Source organism: Harpia harpyja, chromosome 1 (genome assembly GCF_026419915.1).
Source record: "Harpia harpyja isolate bHarHar1 chromosome 1, bHarHar1 primary haplotype, whole genome shotgun sequence".
Classification (NCBI taxonomy): domain Eukaryota; kingdom Metazoa; phylum Chordata; class Aves; order Accipitriformes; family Accipitridae; genus Harpia; species Harpia harpyja.
In genome coordinates, this window is record NC_068940.1 from 33,558,921 (window position 1) to 33,571,395 (window position 12,475).

Below are 12,475 nucleotides of genomic sequence, written 5' to 3' on the forward strand. Positions count from 1 at the left end.
GAACTAATTGGCCTGAGTTTACTCCTGCTGACTATCCTGTGTTCATTTTGGCTTGCTCTGGAGGACTCAATCAATCACAAGCCCAAGCTGCAGCTGACCCGTAGGCAGTCACAATTAAAACTCAGTTCCTACTTACTTAAAGGTAGAAAGTGAATTTAACCTGATCTAAGTAAGGGAGAGAGGGCTTGAAACCACTTGCAGTCCCTAAGACGTTATATCACTTTAGACAACCGTTTTCCTTTTAAGCAGTGCTCTTCATTGCCCACAACCTTTAGGAAAGCTCACACGCCATTTTCGCAGACGGTTCCTCTCCCAGATGCAGGGTAGGTATGGCAGGATGCTACAGCAGCTCAGGATCCTGAGGATCAGGGCCACAGTTCTTAAGGAGCTCACTGACCTGCTTTAATGAATGCTCTATCTAAAACTAATTACATGCTTGCACTCACAGCAGTTTTCTGGGCATTTGACAATTTATTTGCCTATGTGCTACAGAAAAGCAATCCACAAGAAAAAAAAACCCTTGGAATAAGCCATGGGTTGCAATACATTTAGAAGCAGGTCATACACATCCTTGGAAACACAGACACAAGCACACCTGGATTGTGAATCTGTTTCTACCCAGGTGCTTCTTGGAGCAACAAGTTTTATGGAGCTTTATAATGATGGGGATAGGGAGGTGGCAGAAGAGGAGGAGGCAATCCCAGCAACATGGATAGCACTTCATCCGGGACACAACAGTGGATATAAATGTCCAGTTATTGCAGAGCTTACACATCTGTGCTTCCAAGTGCTTCTTCTAGGATGCAATGATTATGGCTGCATATCATGCCTTGCTACAGGGTGAGCCTATCCTAGCCTTGCATCTCATTCTCTTCATGCTGAGAAACCAGCATTTGTTTATCTCACTAAGTCACAATCTAAAACTCAATCTTCTCATATGGTGCAATTTCACTTTTAGGGATTTACAGTAGGGTTAAATTTGGCTCAGTGGTGAGAGAGAAACTAAACTGCTTTAGTATCACTACTGCCTCTAGACAAAAGCTGTACTTAAAACTGCAGGTCATAGGGAAGTCAAAAGCAGTTACACAGAAAAGAATGCCATTAACAAATAAAAGAAAAGTCTCATAATGGCTTGTATTTTACTAGCTCTGTATTTTCAGAGACCTCATTTAAAAAAAATAACTAAACGAAATGATTTTCAATGGATGCTGAATTTTAAAACGTTGTCCACTATATACTCAGCCAGGTAGCCCCAAAATCTCTTATCCTTTAATATATTTTTCAGACTGTGCAGTTTTATCATTCAGAGAGTAGCACTGTTTTTCTCAAAAGGAATGAGTTAAGGGACAAGCAAGTCATATTTCAAGCTGGTCACCTTTCTGGCCAACTTCAAATCTCTTTGTACATTCTTGTCTGAACCTTCTTCCCCACATACAGCAAAAAGCAAACATCTGGTCAGGTTAAAGAAAACAATGAAGCAGTCAAGAATAAATGGAGAAGTTCCTCTCCAAAACAGCAGGAATTAGCTTTAGATGACTATGCTTAACACATTTCTTTGACTTAAAAAACTGGCCATGGAAAATGTTCAAACAGAAATTGGTATTTCATGGTCAAACTAACAAGATGCTAAACCCCTGGACATACTGGCCTCTTCTCTAGCTAATAATATGCATCTTCTCAGCACTGAAGTCCCTCCTCCTTTATAACTGTCTAGAAAAAGATTGTTTCCTGTAAACTGTAACAGGTTTGTTTTTTTTTAGCATCATGTCCGTGCCCACTTTTTAGATCTGTTTTAGAAACATACAGCGTTTCCTACTCACTAAGTTACATGAAGAAAGTAATTACCATTTAGATAAAACAGGACAGGATGACAACAGTTCAATTGCTGCCCAAATCGTAAGTTTTTTAATTCAATCAAGCACCCGTTCTCTGTTTTTGGCGACAGCTACTGTTGGGGAGAAAGCTGTGGATAACTGGGCAACAACTACGAACCAAACACTCATTGAAAGCAGAATTTTTTGAGAGTCAAGTTTCTGGGCTCTGTTACTTTCTCTGGAGAGTGAACATCTACACAGTGCAAACTCTGGGAAAAATGCAAAACACCAAATGTGAAAAAGACATATAATTTCAATTTTTCAATGTTGTATTTCAATCATGATCTAGAACGCAGGGAGTAAACTTCATTTAGACTCTAGTTCTGTTGGAAAAAAAGAGAGAGCAAATACCTGAAAGATTGCTAAAGCAAATTAAGTGAAATAAACTTTGCCTGTCATATACAGACCAAGAGGCATACCTTGCCAGATACCATACTTCAACATGAGTTCTGCATAACACAGCGTAACTCTAAGCACTATTGTTCCCCTTCTTCTTTTCTCTATGAACTTTTAGCTACTGCGTCCAACCACATTATTAGGTTGTAGTCAGCCCTGTTCAGCAGTTCATTCACTAAAGATATTTAGAAGTAGGAAAATTCAGAAAAATTATGGGAAAAAATCATCATCAGAACCTGCTTTTAATGAGATTCCTTCACAGCAGTGGAGCAAACAAGGGAGCTGGATTTCTAAGTATAAACCTCCTGTCTTTGGACCAAGACCTGGCACTGCAGTCGCACGCAGTAACAGCATATTTACTATTACACTGTGCTGCCCGAGAGCAGACATCTTGTTCTTATTTCTTGCTGCTTCTCCCTGCTTGGTGCAGATAGGCCTGGTTTTATAATTGCTGGGCCCTTCAGGTCAGAGTCACCAGCCTGCCATCAGGAGATGTGTGTGAGACCAGGGCAAACCTAACAGCTTATCAAAAACAATGCTCAGTTTTTCCAGCCCTGTTGTCCTTTCCATTAATGGGATTCTGCTTTATTCCGCTGTTGTTCGTGCTTAAATCCCTTGGGCTCCTCAGGCGGTGACTGCTAAATTATAAAATGATTTTGAGAGGTTTGGTTAGATGTACCATCTTGTTACATGATATCTTTTTATAGGTATCATATGGGAAACACCAGCCCCTGAGGGTGCCACTCTCCTGGTCCCTACCCTTAGCTCTTTCAGACCATAGGATTTTAAACACTACATGGCCAGAAAAAAAGGGTTTTTTTCTTCTTCTTCTCATTTTAAGTTTATTAATACTTTCACATCAAATCTCAATGCAAAGTGATGCAAAATCTGCAAGGCAGAGGTCCTTGCCAAGCCACTCTCTATCATCTATCAGCGTTCCTGGTCAACAGGGGAGGTCCCAGAGGACTGGAGGCTTGCCAATGTGACTCCCATTTATAAGAAGGGTCAGAGGGAGGATCCGGGGAACTACAGGAACTACTGTCAGCCTGACCTCGGTACCGGGAAAGATTATGGAACGGTTTGTCTTGAGAGCACTCGCACGGCAGCTCCAGGATAAGAGGGGGATCAGGCCCAGTCAGCATGGGTTTACGAAAGGCAGGTCCTGCTTGACCAACCTGATCTCCTTCTATGACCAGGTGACCCGCCTAGTGGATGAGGGAAAGGCTGTCGATGTTATTTTCCTAGACTTCAGCAAGGCCTTTGACACTGTCTCTCATGGCATACTCCTTGAGAAGCTGGCGTCTTGTGGCCTGGATAAGTGCACTATTCACTGGGTGAAAAACTGGCTGGATGGCCGAGCCCAGAGGGTCGTGGTGAATGGGGTGAAATCCAGTTGGCGGCAGGTCACGAGTGGTGTTCCCCAGGGCTCGGTGTTGGGCCCTGTTCTGTTTAATATCTTTATTGATGATTTGGATGAGGGGATTGAGTGCACCCTCAGCAAGTTTGCAGACGACACCAAGTTGGGAGGCAGGGTCGAGCTGCTTGAGGGTAGGGAGGCTCTACAAAGAGATCTGGACAGGCTGGATCGATGGGCTGAGGCCAATTGTATGAAGTTTAACAGGGCCAAGTGCCGGGTCCTGCACTTCGGTCACGGCAACCCCATGCAGCGCTACAGGCTTGGGGAAGAGTGGCTGGAAAGCTGCCCGGCAGAGAAAGACCTGGGCATGCTGGTTGACGGCCGGCTGAATATGAGCCAGCAGTGTGCCCAGGTGGCCAAGAAGGCCAATCGCATCCTAGCCTGTATCAGGAACAGCGTGGCCAGCAGGAACAGGGAGGTGGTTGTTCCCCTGTACTCGGCACTGGTGAGGCCGCACCTCGAGTACTGTGTTCAGTTTTGGGCCCCTCACTACAGGAAAGACATTGAGCTGCTTGAGCGTGTCCAGAGAAGGGCAACCAAGGTGGTGAGGGGCCTTGAGCACAAGTCTTATGAGGAGCGGCTGAGGGATCTGGGGTTGTTCAGTCTAGAAAAGAGGAGGCTGAGGGGAGACCTTATCGCTCTCTACAACTACCTGAAAGGGGGTTGTAGTGAGGTGGGTGTTGGTCTCTTCTGTCAGGTAGCTGGAGATAGGACAAGAGGAAATGGCCTCAAGTTGAGGCAAGGGAGATTTAGGTTAGATATTAGGAAAATTTTTTTTACTGAGAGGGTTGTCAGGCATTGGAACAGGCTGCCCAGGGAAGTGGTTGAGTCACCATCCCCGGAGGTATTAAAAAAGCGAGTGGACAGGGTACTCCAGGGCATGGTTTAGGGGGCATGGTTAATGGTTGGACTTGATGATCTTGAAGGTCTTTTCCAACCGAAATGATTCTATGATTCTATGATTCTATGAAAATGTCATACACTAAAAATAACGTGTTGGAAACAGGTCAGTACTGAAATATTTGCACCGTCTACAAACCAGTTTATTTCCTCCAGTTTCAAGCTCTTTTAACCCAATTCTCAAGTATACCAACACAATGGGGAGTTAAATTCTGATGAATTTTAGGAGAAGTACAGACAGAACTGAGTATTTATGTCACTGTTAGTGAAGTTATTTTGAGGGGATTTTATCTTTTTTGCATAATATAATTAAAACGCTTGCTTTTGACTTCACCGCTCCAGTGCTTATCATTCCATACGAGCTGCTAAGGTGCCCACTAGGAACCTGCAGTGAGAAGAGAGGCAGGAAGAGCACGAGCGAAAGACCACTATCTAGTTAGGTTGGAAGGGACCTTGGGAGGTCATCTGGCCCAACTCTCCACCCAAACCAGGGAAAAAAGGGTGAAGAAAAAACGGAGAAAGATGGCTTTTAATTTTTAACAAACTCGGAAGACATATAGAGAAAGGGGGATGGCAAAGATGGCTTGAGAGACAGAGAGGAGAATTGTTTCAAAGCTTTACTGGGTAAGTAATCATCTGACAGAAAGGACACAAAGACAAGGAGGGATGTAGTTCTCACTACCTTTACATGGAGAACAGACTCATAGAACAAACTGGCTGTGACGGGATTATCAAACTAGCAGACACATTGCAGGAAGTTTACTTAGTTAACACAACCACGTACTTCTGCGATGTGCTGAGATGCAGTAATGGGAAAGTATCTCTGCTACAAGAGACATGTGCAGTTTACCGAAATAAACACAACCACAGTCAACAATGTCCAAATAGCTGTCATCTTTTCAGTAAATAATTAACATGAAGCTGGAGTATTACTCTGGGAAGTAGCTGGCTTCGGTTGTGCTGGTTATTGAACAATGACACCCTCAGTCCTTCACAGCAAGGACAAATGCCCATTCCAAGTTATTTACTCCTTTACACTGCACAGGCACATCCTTCGAGGAATGGCTCCAATCCACCTGGCACCCAGAAACGTAGGAAACAGTGTCATAACATTTTAGAGTTTAAAGTGCAGGCACAATGTGCCAAATTGAGGTAACAGATGGGGATCCAAACATTGCTAAGTGCCACCTAGCAATGCAACATATGCAGTGCCTGGAAATCGTGACATCATCTAATGAATGAGTCTTGCACCAATATTCAAATTGCATACTTAATCAAGACAAAAACTGGAGACCAGCAAGGAACAATAGTACCAAAGGTAAGAAAGATGACAGTGCCAGGAAGAGAAAAGATAGCCACCCTAGTTATCTCTGAGTGACAGAAGAAGTGTGGATTCTTTGCAGTCCTCATCTTTTCCCCTTTCTGCTTCAACAGTTTTTGGCAGGTGGATAGAGACAACCTGTGAGAGTTTTGTGTTGAGAGTTTTGGAAGGGTAGGCTTGTATCCAAGAATTTAAGATAAAAAGCTAAGTGGCCTTGCAGAATACATCCATCTCCTGTAAGCTAAATATGTACTGTACAATTTGATGGTTGTCAGTTGGATTATTTTTTTTTTTAATTGTTAAACATGTATCAATTTTATGCAATCTTTTACTTACATCATTTGGGGGGATTATGATGAAGAGGAGAAAAATTGCTACAGAATGCTGAACACCCAGTTTGAAAATTCTGGCCTTCAGTAAGAAGACGAAAATACTTTTTACTGATTCAACTTTCATTCTAAACTCATGTAATTTAATCAGATATGTTCACAGCTAGAATTGCTGCATGCTGGAAATCCTTCCTGGCAATATAGAAGCTACCACTTTACCACTCCACAGATAATTTTCTCATTACATTATATACTACAGTTAGAAAAAGCTCAGTTATATTTACAAGCGTACAGTACAAGTGATTGTAAAAATACACATAATGCATAGCTAGCTTGCCCAAGTAATTAATGTGATTATGCATGCAAAGCAGGTAAGTGCAATAAATGGATTGCTATGCAAGCTGTGCAAGTGCATGCACAATTCTGCACACCTAATGTTTTGGGAGGTTTGCCCACTTGGGGAGATTCTGAAGTTCTGTTTTGCAATCACGGCCTAGAAAATAAAAATAAGATTATTTCCTGTGCCATAAACTGACCTAAGCACCAATGCTATTTTCCCAATATAATTAAATGTTAAAAGCCTTTAATTAAAGAATATAAATCAGAGTGAATCATTTCAGACCAAAGCAAGCTTACAATACAGGATGCATTTGTGCTGAAAGTCTGCATGAGAACAAAGCCATAAAAATGCCATTCACACCTCTTAATTGGTACATTTGAGTATTCCTTTTATTGCTCTGCCAAACCAGCAATAGTACCACTTTCCTTCTGAAAACATTTTCAGACCCTCTGTCATGGTTTAACCCCAGCCAGCAACTAAACACCACGCAGCTGCTCACTCACTCCCCCCCACCCAGTGGGATGGGGGAGAAAATCGGGAAAAGAAGCAAAACCCGTGGGTTGAGATAAGAACGGTTTAATAGAACAGAAAAAGAAGAAACTAACAATGATAATGATAACACTAATAAAATGACAACAGCAATAATGAAAGGATTGGAATGTACAAATGATGCGCAGTGCAATTGCTCACCACCCGCCGACCAACACCCCGCCAGTCCCTGAGCGGCGAATCCCTGCCCCCCACTTCCCCGTTCCTATACTGGATGGGACGTCACATGGTATGGAATACACCGTTGGCCAGTTTGGGTCAGGTGCCCTGGCTGTGTCCTGTGCCAACTTCTTGTGCCCCTCCAGCTTTCTCACTGGCTGAGCATGAGAAGCTGAAAAATCCTTGACATTAGTCTAAACACTACTGAGCAACAACTGAAAACATCAGTGTTATCAACATTCTTCGCTCTGAACTCAAAACATAGCACTGTACCAGCTACTAGGAAGACAGTTAACTCTATCCCAGCTGAAACCAGGACACCCTCTAAACTTCAATCCAAGTGTTGATGACAACAAATGATGGCCTCTGCTTCCCTGAAGTCCCACCCAGAACAATGTGATTCTTTGTCCTGAAATGCCTGAAGCATACCTGAGGTTTGAATTTAATTCTATTCAATATTGTATTTCCTTCCCTCTCAAGCTCTTAGACAGGGATTTTTATTTGTTTATGTATTTATTTTGGGGATAGAAAATTTTATTGGTTCCCTTGACATGGCTGTGTTATTACACGGTGAAGGAGCCATCGTGGATTGAAAGTGGGAAATGGAGCTGCACTTCCACCTGCTGAAGGGCAGAATAATCCTTATTTCTCACCTTCTCCTTCCCGCTCTGTGCTCTGAACTGCTGTTGTGCTCCCCGTCAGCAGTGATGGGTATCCATATATTGTTGGTATAAGAATATATTTATGGATTGTGAAGACAGAAAACTACAGTAGGGTAAATGCAATCAGATTTACAGATAAACTCAAGGCCTGTGTAAATCTGAACTACAATAGAAATTAGAGTGAGATAGAGAGTGAGGGGGAAAAGGTTTCTTGAATTTGAAAGCCAAGATTCAGATTCGGCTCAACGACATTTACAAAGCTTTTGTTACCACTTTTTACAAACATTCAAGCATTCAGGTTTTGTAGCTAACATTGAGGAATAAGACAGCAACAGATTTTGAGCTTGTAAATAATTTCCAACTCTGTATTCAATTCTAAATTTCAGTTTATACTGTGCTGGGTAATTGTGTAACAGTCAAATACAGAAACGGAAGCTAAAGCACAGGATAATGCAGAAATCCAGTATCACAAAATTTGGCAATAATAGCAATCCAAAAAGAAAGCAAAACCCCAGAATGATGCATCGAAGACTTTTACAAATAATTTCAAATATGGAACCACTCTAAGGATTTTGTGGTCAAATCTTTAATAAAGAATTCCTCAAAGGAAAATATTTGAATTATTTACTCAGCTCTCATCAAGTGAGCAGAGAACAAAGTAGATGAAAATAAGTAATCAGAAATACTTCTTTTAAAGTTGCGTTCTAATAGTAGAATTTTGCTAAATAATAGTAATTAATATCCTCATAACAGTTAAGTATGCATAAACAAGCATGCCAGCTCTCCCTCCATCCCTGCAAGCACAATATGGGTTTACATCTGGTCTCAAGAAGCAACGGGCAGATCTCAAACAGTTTGGCTGTTCAGTTCAGATAAGCACCCAGAAGCGTGGGTTCTTATCCAAAGCTTACTCAACCTACCTGAACCTTTTGGGCCGTCAAAACGAAGCTGGCAGTCTAGTCAGAACAGGCGTTTGCCTAACATTTCTGGCACTTACTGCTTCCAGTTGGGCTAGAGATACTGCAGGAATAATCTTTCTCTTTTGACATTTCATATTGTCGTAGTGGCAGGAAGCTGGAAGTGTGGAGATGCACAACATGCAGAATGAAAGGGAAAAACATTTAAACAATCTGAAGCAGAGTTTGCAGTGAAAGCCTGGTAGCCAGAAGCTGTGTTCTGCTCTTTGTCATCCATCCATGGCATTACAATCACATAACCAAATATATTTTTTTTTTAGCCCTTTTAATCCTTAGGAGATTATGACATGAACAAGTTGCTTCACAACGTGAAATCTGAGGGCCAAATGGCACCTCTCTCACTCCAGTGTTCGAGGGGTGCACCCCATCATCCTCAAACAACGCTGCCCGCGGCATTTGATACAAGCATGGGGCAGACCCTAATCTAGCTGAGACCCTGCAGAAAACACTGCAGCAGCAGCAGCATTGCAGAGGCTGCACCTAGACTTTCCTTTGCATACTGTGGCTGGTGCAGGGGTCCCCGTTCCCTAGTCGTCCACATCAACTATGTAGTGAAAAGGTGTGGATGCTGGCTGTGAGAAACCACCCAGGTCTCTATGCAAAGCAGAGGATGGAAGGGGTCTGCTACACGCTGGGGTCTCACTGTGCTATGGAGAGATGCGGTATGATGGGGCTGGGGAAAGCATCATGCAGCAGCTGATGGAGCCTCCCCTGGAATGGCGGAAGAGCAACGCATCTCCAGAGTGAGTCGGGACTTTAACTGGTGAAAAATGCAACTGCCTGTAGCAGGAAGACGTGACCTTTTCAGCACAAAGTATCTCTGAAAAATAACAGCCTCTTGTGTAAGACCAGTATTTGTGTCAGTATCTCCTATGATGATACCGATGTACCACCCACCATTTGCAAAGCACCTGTTTATTTACCATAAGGCATATAAAAAGAACTGCTGCTCAGCTAGCCTGTGATTTCACATTAATGGCATGATGCAGCGAAGGCTTTCAAATAGCATGTGAACAATGAAAGCTATTCCACACCTATGGACTTTTCAGTTAGAGCATAAATGATAAAGTATCCTTTATGATCAGCTAGGTGATCCGGGGAGGATTGGGGGAATCATCTGAGAAGCTGAAGTAACAGTTAAAACTAAATCAATAAATGAAAAAACCCCAAAACATTCAGTGATTTGATTGTGCTGAGAGGATGACAGACTTTCCTCTGGAGATGGGAGACAAGATTTTATGGCTGAGAAAGCTCTGATGCAAGCAGCATGCATGACCAAACCGGTCGACTGGGCAGCACGGTCCAGCAGACTGCGGGAGCCACTGTGAGCCAAGAACTCGCAAGCTCTAATCCGAGATCTGTCACCATTCACTGCACAGCCTTGGGCAAGTTACTTAACCTCCTTGTGTCTCAGTTTCACCATCTGTAGGACTGGGCTAACACTAACTTGGCTAGCAGATAGGGGTATTCAGAGGCTTAATTAAGGATAGCTGGAGTGATTAAGTTCCAGCTGCTCAGTTTGTGGCTGCAGAGACTCACTGCCCAGCACCAAGTCCCAGCACTATGGCACTCAAGCCAGGCACGGCGCCCTCAGAGGAGGGCAGGGAAGGAAAGCACTGCTACAACACAATATATGGGTCAGCATCTTCCAACTCCAGCAGCCAGTGTGCTGACTTGGCATCGCCCTCCTCCGAGCCCTTGGCTGATGCACACCAGAGAAAGCCCGTCACTCCCAGCCCATTGGAGCTGGGAACAGAGCCAGGTCGTGCCGCCAGGCAAAGCCCCAACGAGAAATGAGCGGACTGCCCCTCCACATGTGGGAAATTGGAGCCAGGTACACCATGCTCTGACTGTGTGCTACAAGTGGCGACGGAAACACAAAAGCACAAGAGTTCTGCTCCATCTGCCCTTCTGAAGCGCTGCCGACTGGCATCCAAGCACCCCTGGCCACAAGCCCAGGCAAGATCTGAGCACAGCCTCGGCTCGGGCTGCCTGAGACTTGCTAAGGGAGCTGCTTGGTCAATCCTGCCCCGGAGCCGAATCATGGATTGGGGCCACCAGACAGCACCAGAACTGAAAAACTGAGGGCTCTTGCAGGAAAACCTTTGCCAGCTCCAGTTTAGCTGTTGTTTATCCCACCACAGACTCCCTTTAGTCCTGAGCTCAGTGCATGAACTCCCTCACAGAAGTCTCCCCACTTCTGCTCATTGCACCTCTCCTCATCGTTTTGATTCTGTCAAATGCATCTCCCTCTTCCCATACATTCCCTCACTTTCCAGGCAGTTTACAGTAAATTTTTAGTGGTCATCAAGTACCCAGAAAAACACAGTCCATCTTTCAGCTTTTCTCCTGAGCCAGTCCATATGAAAGAGGTGTTCATGCTCTTTTCAGTATTTATAGAACTATTCAGGCTAAGGAGGACCCATATATATATATATATATATATATATATAAAAAAATAGGTATTAAGTGCATCTTGGAATAAATGTCAAGGTACAAGTGATTGCACAAGTTGCAAGGAGACTCTTTACCAGGAAAGAGAAACTATTTTACATGCTATCAGTAATCATTGCATCAACGAAGAATGAAAATAAGATGACACAGTAAAATGGCAAGGTTATAAGTCAATCCCTATAAATTCATGAGCCAACTTCATTTGAAAGATCCATGTCTAGAGTTAGATGACAGAAAAGAAATTCCTTTACCTACATATGATTTATTTTTTAAACCTTCTTTCCAGTGCTCCAATTCCTTCGTGTGACCTTTTTAGCATGACAAATCCGTTTGCATTTTCAAAAAATTGAACATGGTCAGAAATGCACTCCTATCCAGGACTCATCTGTAAGAAGCAGGGTGCTTTGATTTAGGAAAGACTACAGAGCACTTGCCCACCACTCGCAACACATTCTGCCTAGGAATATGCATCAGTATTTCAATCTTTCACATAACCAATATTAAAGTCTATTCCTGCACAGCCTTTGCCCACTGGGAAGAAAAATTCCCATAAACGGCACATTGAACAAAAGAAGCTCCTGCATGAAAACCTTTCACACCTTGCTCTTTTTTTAACCCTTTAATACCCTTTAACCTGTCACATATGCTACCTGACTTCTGCAGGCAATGCAGAGTAGTGTCAGACCAACCCACACAGGGCAGCAGAGAGAGGGTCAGGAAGACCAGTCTCATAGGTACAGAAAACCATGATGCGTTGGTGCATGATCATTTTTGTGTTGGCTGGTATCACCATGATACTGCATTACGGGTGTCAACAGACTGTCATCAACCCTTCCCACAAGGCCAAATACTGTGTTGCTGACTCTGAACCCCAGCAGGAGCCAGCCACAGTTTTACCAGAGCAAACACCAAGAGAGGATTGCAGTATTGGTCTCCGAGTTTTCACAAACAACTTTACTTCTCTCTGTGTCCTGTGACCCAGGTAATGAATTAACATTTAAAACTCAATTAGGGCATCTAAAATACAGATCTCTGTTTTAACATGCAGACATTTGTGGTACCACAGATTTCATATGGTAATGACTGAACAGATGTTT

At 43.2% G+C, this 12,475-nt stretch overlaps 1 protein-coding gene and 1 long non-coding RNA gene across 2 annotated transcripts in view; both read right to left on the reverse strand.

Annotated features, from left to right (window-relative positions):
• The window catches only part of LOC128141486 (uncharacterized), a 54,403-nt gene extending 47,671 nt beyond the window's left edge, over positions 1-6,732 (reverse strand). Inside the window, exon 1 of the long non-coding RNA XR_008235076.1 lies at positions 6,669-6,732. This is a non-coding gene — a long non-coding RNA (uncharacterized LOC128141486). The remainder of the gene's footprint in view (positions 1-6,668) is intronic.
• Positions 1-12,475, reverse strand: part of CDH4 (cadherin 4) — a 479,858-nt gene that overhangs the window by 290,891 nt on the left and 176,492 nt on the right. The window lies entirely within an intron of this gene.